General features: G+C 43.1%; 1 long non-coding RNA gene across 1 annotated transcript in view; it reads left to right on the top strand.

The window, feature by feature from the left end:
* Nucleotides 1-4,312, top strand: part of LOC102262005 — a 5,239-nt gene extending 927 nt beyond the window's left edge. Inside the window, exons 2-3 of the long non-coding RNA XR_314239.2 lie at nt 1,436-2,577; nt 2,917-4,312. This is a non-coding gene — a long non-coding RNA (uncharacterized LOC102262005). The remainder of the gene's footprint in view (nt 1-1,435; nt 2,578-2,916) is intronic.
* The last annotated feature ends 3,583 nt before the right edge of the window (nt 4,313-7,895 follow it).

The following is a 7,895-nucleotide window of genomic DNA, read 5'->3' as shown; positions in this document are numbered from 1 at the left end:
GTGGCCTTTACTTGCTCGGTCCCCTCCTCCTCCCCGCCCCCTCCCGCTTTTGGCTCCCCCCACACAATGAACAGCTTGTTGAGAATTTGCATTTTATGAAAATAGGGTGGAAAGACAAAGGGGTCTCCCTCCTATGCTGCCCAGTGCTTCCTCCCTGGCCCATTTGGGAAGTGTCCACACCCCTGAGGCCAATCTTTGGTTCTGGAGAAAGAGGGTCCCTTATCTTCCTAGCCTTGGGGAGGCCTGTGAGGAGTGTTAACCAGGGCACCAACCAGGAAAACTGTAGGCTCTTTGGGCTCATGGGACAATGGCTGGTCTGGGACAGGGCTTCTCCCAAGGATCAGTAATTTAGGGAGAGAGAGAGAGAGACTGCTCTAATTTCTCAAGGGCCCTAAAGAGGCAGGAACCCTCAGCTCTGTCATTCTCACTCCCCCCTCCCCCAAAAAAAGCAAAATAAGAAGAACTCCCAATCTCTCTCCTAAGTATGATGAGACATAAGGATACATTTGAGGGCTAAGATTTTATTATTATTATTATTATTAATTATTATTATTGGTCCCAGAAAGCGTCAAATGTATGGCAATGTCAAGAGGTCCAGGTTGAGCTAGGTACTGCTGGTCCCTGAAACAGTCTGTACTTTGGAGGAGAAGATTGGCCCCTCTGTCCCCTGTCTTCCCACGGTTGGGCTGGGATTGCCCGCCCTCCAGACCTGGGCCCTGGCCCAGCTCCCCAGTGCAGAGAAACTAGGACTCTTGTGACAGGAGCATCAGTTAAGTAATTTCATACGTTCACTGTTGGGGGCAGCTGGCTGAAAGACTGCTTGGTGGATTAGACCTGGGCTTCCCTAGTCTAGGAAGGTTTTTCTGGAGGCAAAAGACCTTGACCATCCCTGCTTGTTGACTGTAATGTGAGCTCTTTAGGAAATCCTGGATCTTGTCACGGTGGCAAGGTGTGTTCCCTGATGCACTTGCTGGCCATGACAGAAAACCAGCCATTAAAAGTTTGGTCCTGTTCCTAGCCTCTGCAGGTATCAGCAGTCCTTATTAATTGGTTGGTGATTTTGTTTGATTCTAAGAACCTAGCCAACACAGCAGTTTTTCTTTGAATTCCTCAGCATGTCAATACTGGAGCGTATTAGTTCAGGGAAGGTGAATAGTGGTAGTAGTCATAGTAATATTAACTAATACACATGCCCTTCTGAGCTCATCACTTACCTACATTAATTCATTAACTCCTCACAACATTTCCATGAAGTCAGTACTGGTGTTAGTCTTTACAGTTGGGTTAAGTCTCTTTTCCAGGGTTACTGGGTTGGTGGGAGGCAAAGCCAGGACTCGAACTCACACGACCTTCCTAACATTCAGTCTGGCTGTAGACTCTTGCTTGTAACATTTTTACTACCTTTCTTTAAAGGTCCCTGTTTTTTCTCTGCCAGGGAAGCCTGGAATTGCTCATCGAGACTTAAAGTCGAAGAACATCCTAGTGAAGAAAAATGGAATGTGCGCCATTGCAGATCTGGGCCTGGCCGTCCGTCATGATGCAGTCACTGACACCATTGACATTGCCCCAAATCAGAGGGTGGGAACCAAACAGTAGGAAGGCCCTGGGCTTCTGCCTTTGCCCTATACCTGCGCTGAGTGGTCCATGTGTGTCCTTCCTTGTTGTGCAGAAGGAAGAGAAGGTCTGTTTATCAGTTGAATCTCAGTGAATTTCACTAAATTGTTCTGCTTTTTCCCTCCCCTTTGACCTGAATGAATGACCCAGGCTCCAAATTGTAAGGCCTGAGGTGATCCCCTGATTTGTATCAAGTCGTATTAATTAGCTGAGAGGGACTTTGATGACTATGTAGAATAATTTTCACATTATCTGCAGGATGAAGTTTAAGCTCAGCCCATCACTGGGGCTACATTTAATGAAGTCCTAGACCCCAGTAGCAACTAGATATTACATATTGTTAGTGCCCTGTGATCCACAGTACAAATACTCTGCCAAGAAATCAAAACATGCTAAAAATCAATCTTGGTGGTTAAAAAGTAGAGGTATGAATAAGAGTAGCCTATGCTACTTCCCAAAGCTATGCTGAAGAATTTAGATTCGAACCCAAAACATGGGAGTTTGCAATAAATGCATTGATCAGTTCCTCGTCCCCAAGGGGCTTTTTTGGGGTGGTACCCACATTCTGAGGGCTCCCGAGTCAATGCTTTGATTTAAGGAGAGAAGTCATCTTTTCCTACGCATGATCATGTTTCCTTTGCTGTTGCAGATACATGACCCCTGAAGTGCTTGATGAAACCATTAACATGAAGCACTTTGACTCCTTTACTAGTAAATGTGCTCATATCTATGCCCTGGGGCTTGTATATTGGGAGATTGCTTAAAGATGCATTTCTGGAGGTACTTTTCTCTTCTGCCTTTTCTTGCTCCTGCCTCCCAGTCTAGGATGCTGGATCACCTGAGGATGCTGGTGTTCTACTGCCTCCTTTCTTTTTACAACCTGCCAGATGCCTAGTGACAGACTCCATCAATCGCAGCGTTCTCATCAAATATGAGGGAACCTTGGAGGTAGCTGTGCGAAGGGTGTGTTCACTCTTTGGACCAGCTTCTAAAGTAGTGCTTTACATTGTGGTAAACATTCTGGAGGCTTATTTGGCTTTTATAATTTTTAAACAGATTGTTCTTATTGGTCCCAGAGATTGCAAAAGTCCTGGCAGGAATAGCATGGGACTACTGCAGGGGTCTCCTTTATACTAATACAGGAGGCATTGTATGCGAACACACTGGCTCTCAAGCTGTGGCTCCTGGGGAACATGGGTTTCATTGACAAAATAATAGTGGTAAATTCTCAATTTGTAGGACAAAGCTTACCAGTGTGTAGAATTTTCTCAAAATGAGTTTTTCTCTTGTACTTTTTCTTAGATCTTTGGAATTTGCAACTGCTCACTCATGTCAGAATCCAGTACAAGGTAGTATCAGATTTAGCGGAGAACATTTCTATCATCAGCTTAGTACATCAGTGTTTTACAATGACTTTTAAGTATGCTGCCCTCAAGCTCAAGAACCACTGGAGCCCTGCCCTCAGCCGTTTATCTTAAATGTAAGAAATTCCAGGTCAGGGGGAATGAATTAAGTGAAATGAAATGAAATGAAATGAAATGAAATGAAATGAATTAAAAAGAACTGGTGAGTCTTCCAGCTAGACCCCTTTCTGTGTTACTGTCTTTTTCTATCTATGATATTTTTGGTAAGATCCAAATTATGGAGAAGGCACCCAGGTGTTATTCATAGAATTGTACATCTAAAATTTTGATCCTTACCTACAGAAAACAGATTAAGAAAGTCAGGCCACACAGATCTTAAACTGAGTAAGTTAATACATAGAGTGATGGGAGCACAGATGAGGTGCGGAGGGAAGGACAGGCCCCTGCCCTCCAGGGGCTCCCTGGCTGGAACGGAGTAGTAAATAAATAACGACCATGGACTGAGATAAGTGCTATGATAAGGGTAGACACAGAATGCTCTGGGAACACAGGACAAACAAGAGGTTGGGGTCAAGAGAGGCGACATCTCATCTATTGTGGAGCAGGCATTGGCCTGCTGATTAAGGAGAGGAGGGAGTTTTAGTCAAAATCAGTGTGACACCAAGAACCACAGATGTTCAGTATGGCTAGTGCTTGTACTAAAAATTAGTTAATAATCTTTAACACATTTTTCCTTTCTTTGTATTCTCATCTAATATTTATGAACATGCATTAGTTTTTAATTACCCAATTAACACATGTGCATGCTTGTAAAAGCTCAAAATTGCAAAGTATAGAAGGTAAAAGTTACATAGATGAACACATGCTTCGTTTCTATAGAGTTGTAATTGTATGTGTGGCTTTATATTTCTATTTGTTTCGCTTATTTTGTAAGTATTTTCCTTATCTTTAATGGTCATTAGTTTCAATGACTGCAAAAGTTCCAATTATTTTGTGTCATACTAATTTAGCTATTCCCCTTTAATTATATGTTTTTATTTCATTTTTAACTATTGTGTAATGTTGCTATAAATAGAATATGTATAGGTATATGTATATTTCTTCTTTTGAATTATTTTCTTAGAATATATTTAATTGTAGTGATTTCTTTGCAGAGATGAACAGAAATTATAAATTTACCATTTTATGGAATTTATTGTTTTGAGGATATGGCCTAAAAATGTTTGCAAATCACTGATTGGTTTACAACTCAGGAAAAATTTTTCTAAGCTGATTTTTAGAGAGGGAGGAAGGGAGAGGGAGAGAGTGAAACATTGATCTACTGCCTCCTGCATGCTCCCTACCAGGGATAGAGACTGAACCCGGGCATGTACCCTAACCTGGAATCAAAGCAGCGACCCTTGGGTGAATGGGATGATGCCCAACCAACTGAGCCACACCAGCCAGGGCTCAGCAAAAATGTTAATGTCTCTATAGTGATTAAAAATTGTATTAAATGCACCCTGGCCAGGTAGCTCATCTGGTAGAGCATCATCCCGACACTCCAAGGTTGCAAGTTCGATCCCTGGTCAGGGCACATACAAGAATCAACCAATGAATGCATGGATGGGTGGAACAACAAACTGATGTCTCTCTCGCGCGCTCTCTCACTCTTTCTCTCAAATCAATAAATTTAAAAATTATATTAAATCCATTTTTGCCTTTCAGAGTTTATACCAATTTGGGTGGGCATGCTAGTCAATTTCCCCTTGGAAAGATAATGCAAGTCAGCAAATGAATTCCAAATTTTAAAATTCAGCTGTTAAGGGTGATATGTGAGCATGAACTACATGTTAAGCAGTGTGATAAATGCTTTACCTGCGTTGTTTTACTTAATTCTCGAAAGAGCCCTAGACGATAGCTCCATTCTGCAGATGAAGTGAAGTTTTTTCAGAGGAGTTATGTAACTTGCCCAGTGTTGCACAGCTAGCAAAGGATTGGAGATGAAATGCAGACTCCAGAGCCTGTGCTCTTAACCATTCAGGCTACTTGTGGGGAGGATGGTCTGAGAGTCTTCTCAATATCAATTATCTCTTAATGGAGGGTATCTGTTTTACAAACTGTATCTGAAAAGAGCTTGAGAAAATGAAAAACAAAACTGGATACAACCTCATCAAGATGAGGCTCTTGTCTGGAGAAATTTCCTTTCAACATGGTTACTTATAATCAAATGCCTTTTAATAAGTAATTGTGCTGAGTGAGGTGCCTTCCAGCCAAGGGAACAGAATCTGTGTCCTCCAGAGACGAAGCCATGTGACTCTGCAGAGGACGTGGATGTTTGAACAGTGACCCAGGAACACATGCCTTAAAAGGCAAGATAAAATATTTACCCTGTGTCAAAGCACCGAACTTTTCTAGTCCACCAGAGTGAGCTTGGCAAGGAAGAGAAGTCTTCCTGGAGTAAATGGGAGACCACGGGGAAGAATGGGCAGGTGATGGATGTTGCTTTGGGTTTAACTTGAGAGACCAAAGATAAATGGATCTGACACGTGGGACTGATGCCAACCCAAGTCTAATTTGGCCTCCTTCCCAGGACTGTGTCTAACTCACCAATCAGAGGGCAGCCTCTTGCTCCACCCAATGTCAGTCATTTAATATAGACATATCTTCTACCCAGCAGGCCTGCCCACTGGCCCTGGGTGTTCCACTGTCCTGAGACTCAGAGTGGCTATGTTGCAAGTTCCTCCTTTGATGGGCATAAAAGATGGATCCTCTTATCTCCTGGCAAAAGTCCTTTGTTCAGACCTCCCCATGTCCTTCCCATATCCCCGTGTCAAGGAGGCATGAAGCCTGCCTTGTGATGGTAGACCTCTTTCCTAGCAGCATTCTAGAGGAAAATTCCATCAATGCCTTTTAGATACCAATCTGTCCTCTTGGCTTTACCCAGTCTCCTTAATATACAGTAATCAATCTATAATATTCCAACAGTAAGTTCCACTGCCAACAACTCCGTTCTCTAGCTTATGTCTTGCTGCAGTGTGTGTAATCATGGGCTCTATTCTTAGGCTCAGAGAGGTGTACAAAAGTCACTTCCCTCGCAACTTACTATATTTATCCAACATTTATATAATCACTAACCATGTATCAGACACTATTTCCTATTATATTAACTCATTTAATCTTCGTAACAATCCCATGAGGTGTTATTTCCATTTGGCAGCTGAGGCTACAGAGAAGTTAAGCAATTTGCCTGATGATATACAGCTAGTAATTGGCAAAGCTGAGGTTCATACCAACGCAGGCAGACTCCTGAGTCCTGACTCTTAACCACGGAGCTATGCTGTCTTCCAGGAGAACTTCCTAGTGACCCCTGATGGACGTCTGTTATCATATGAGAAAGGCATAAAGCTCAAGGCAAGACAGGAGGTTACAGCTTCAGAAATACAGCTGATCAGGAGATAGAGAGGGGCTGTAAAAAGAAACTTGCATTGCCTGGGAGGTACACACTGCATGTTGGACACCCCCTCCCACTTTAGTGATAGCTGAGTTCAGTAGAGCAAATACTGTCAGTCTGGCACTGAACCAAATGCTTGGCATGCATTTTATTTATTCTTCCCAACCACAGGTAAGTATTCTTATCATTATTGCCATGTTACAGAAGAAGGGACAGGCTTGGAGAAGTACAAGACCTTACTCAGGATCACATAACTATTAGGTGATGGACTCTGGATTCAAACCCAATTTGTCAGTAGCTCTTAACTGCTGCACCAGACCACACGGGTTCTCCTAGAACAGTGGTTCTCAACCTTGGCTGCACATTAGAATCACCTGGGAATCTTTTTAAAATCCTGATTTCTGGGCCTCATCCTCCGGAAATTCTGTTTCTTTGTTATGGGGTGGAGCCACAACATTAGTAACAAAGAAACAGAATTTCCGGAGGATGAGGCCCAGAAATCAGGATTTTAAAAAAGACTCCCAGGTGATTCTAATGTGCAGCCAAGGTTGAGAACCACTGTCCTAGAAAGAAGGGGGATTGGTATTGTATACATTTTATTTCCTTTAAAAATGTATTATGTAATATTTCAGATAGAAAAAAGGCACATTATGCGCGGATAGGCTTTATTCATTCTCCCCACCCCCTCCCCTGTGCATGTCCCGATGAGCACTGTTCTAACATTAGGGATGTAGCAACAAATTACTTCAGATGTAAAGGGGGTCAGGAGGAAATTAAGGCAGTGTTAGAAAAATCAGAACGAGTTTTTTTTTGTTTTTTGTTTGTTTGTTTTTTATCCAGTGCCACCTACGTGTGCAGCACTACACTGGGCAAGCTCAACAAAGAGAAATATCAGAAGTCCCTACCTAAAGTAAACCATAGGAAGTCACTTAGTTTGTCTCAGGAACTAAGTTTGGCTTAGACCACGGGAAAGTCACTTAGTTTGGCTACCAAAAAAATGAATCTGTTTACACAGAGAGAGTAAAAGCATCTTATACAGAATCGTATTTGATAATGCAAAAGCTGCCAGGGTTTGGGAAGTGGAAAGGGCTCGATCCGGGAGCCATCATCCTTTACTCAATCAAGCATTACCTGAGGCCTATCTCCCATAAAGTGGGGATACAGCCGAAAATTTGGCAAACAGGTCGCTGCCTCCTGGAGTTTATAGTCTGGTGAGAATATTCCCGCCTTGAGTCACTGCCAACCTCCAGCTATGTTACTTTGGATAAGGAACTTCTCCGGCCCCTATTTTGTAAATTCATTGGGGTCAGACTAGCGGATCTGCCACTCAAATTCCCAGCTCAAAACGTGATGCAAGCAACTGTGCCCAGTAGAGCGTGGGGTAGGCTCCCCAGCTCCCTGGCTCTGCGCCGCCGCGGGGAGGCGGGAACAAGGCTAAAGTTGGAGCGGCGTTCGCGTTCGCGTTCTGAAAGCACTTGTCCCTC

This window comes from Myotis brandtii, unplaced genomic scaffold (genome assembly GCF_000412655.1).
Source record: "Myotis brandtii unplaced genomic scaffold, ASM41265v1 scaffold523, whole genome shotgun sequence".
In the NCBI taxonomy this organism is placed as follows: domain Eukaryota; kingdom Metazoa; phylum Chordata; class Mammalia; order Chiroptera; family Vespertilionidae; genus Myotis; species Myotis brandtii.
Note: the sequence above shows the minus strand (reverse complement) of the source record. Positions and strands in the feature narration are given on the sequence as shown.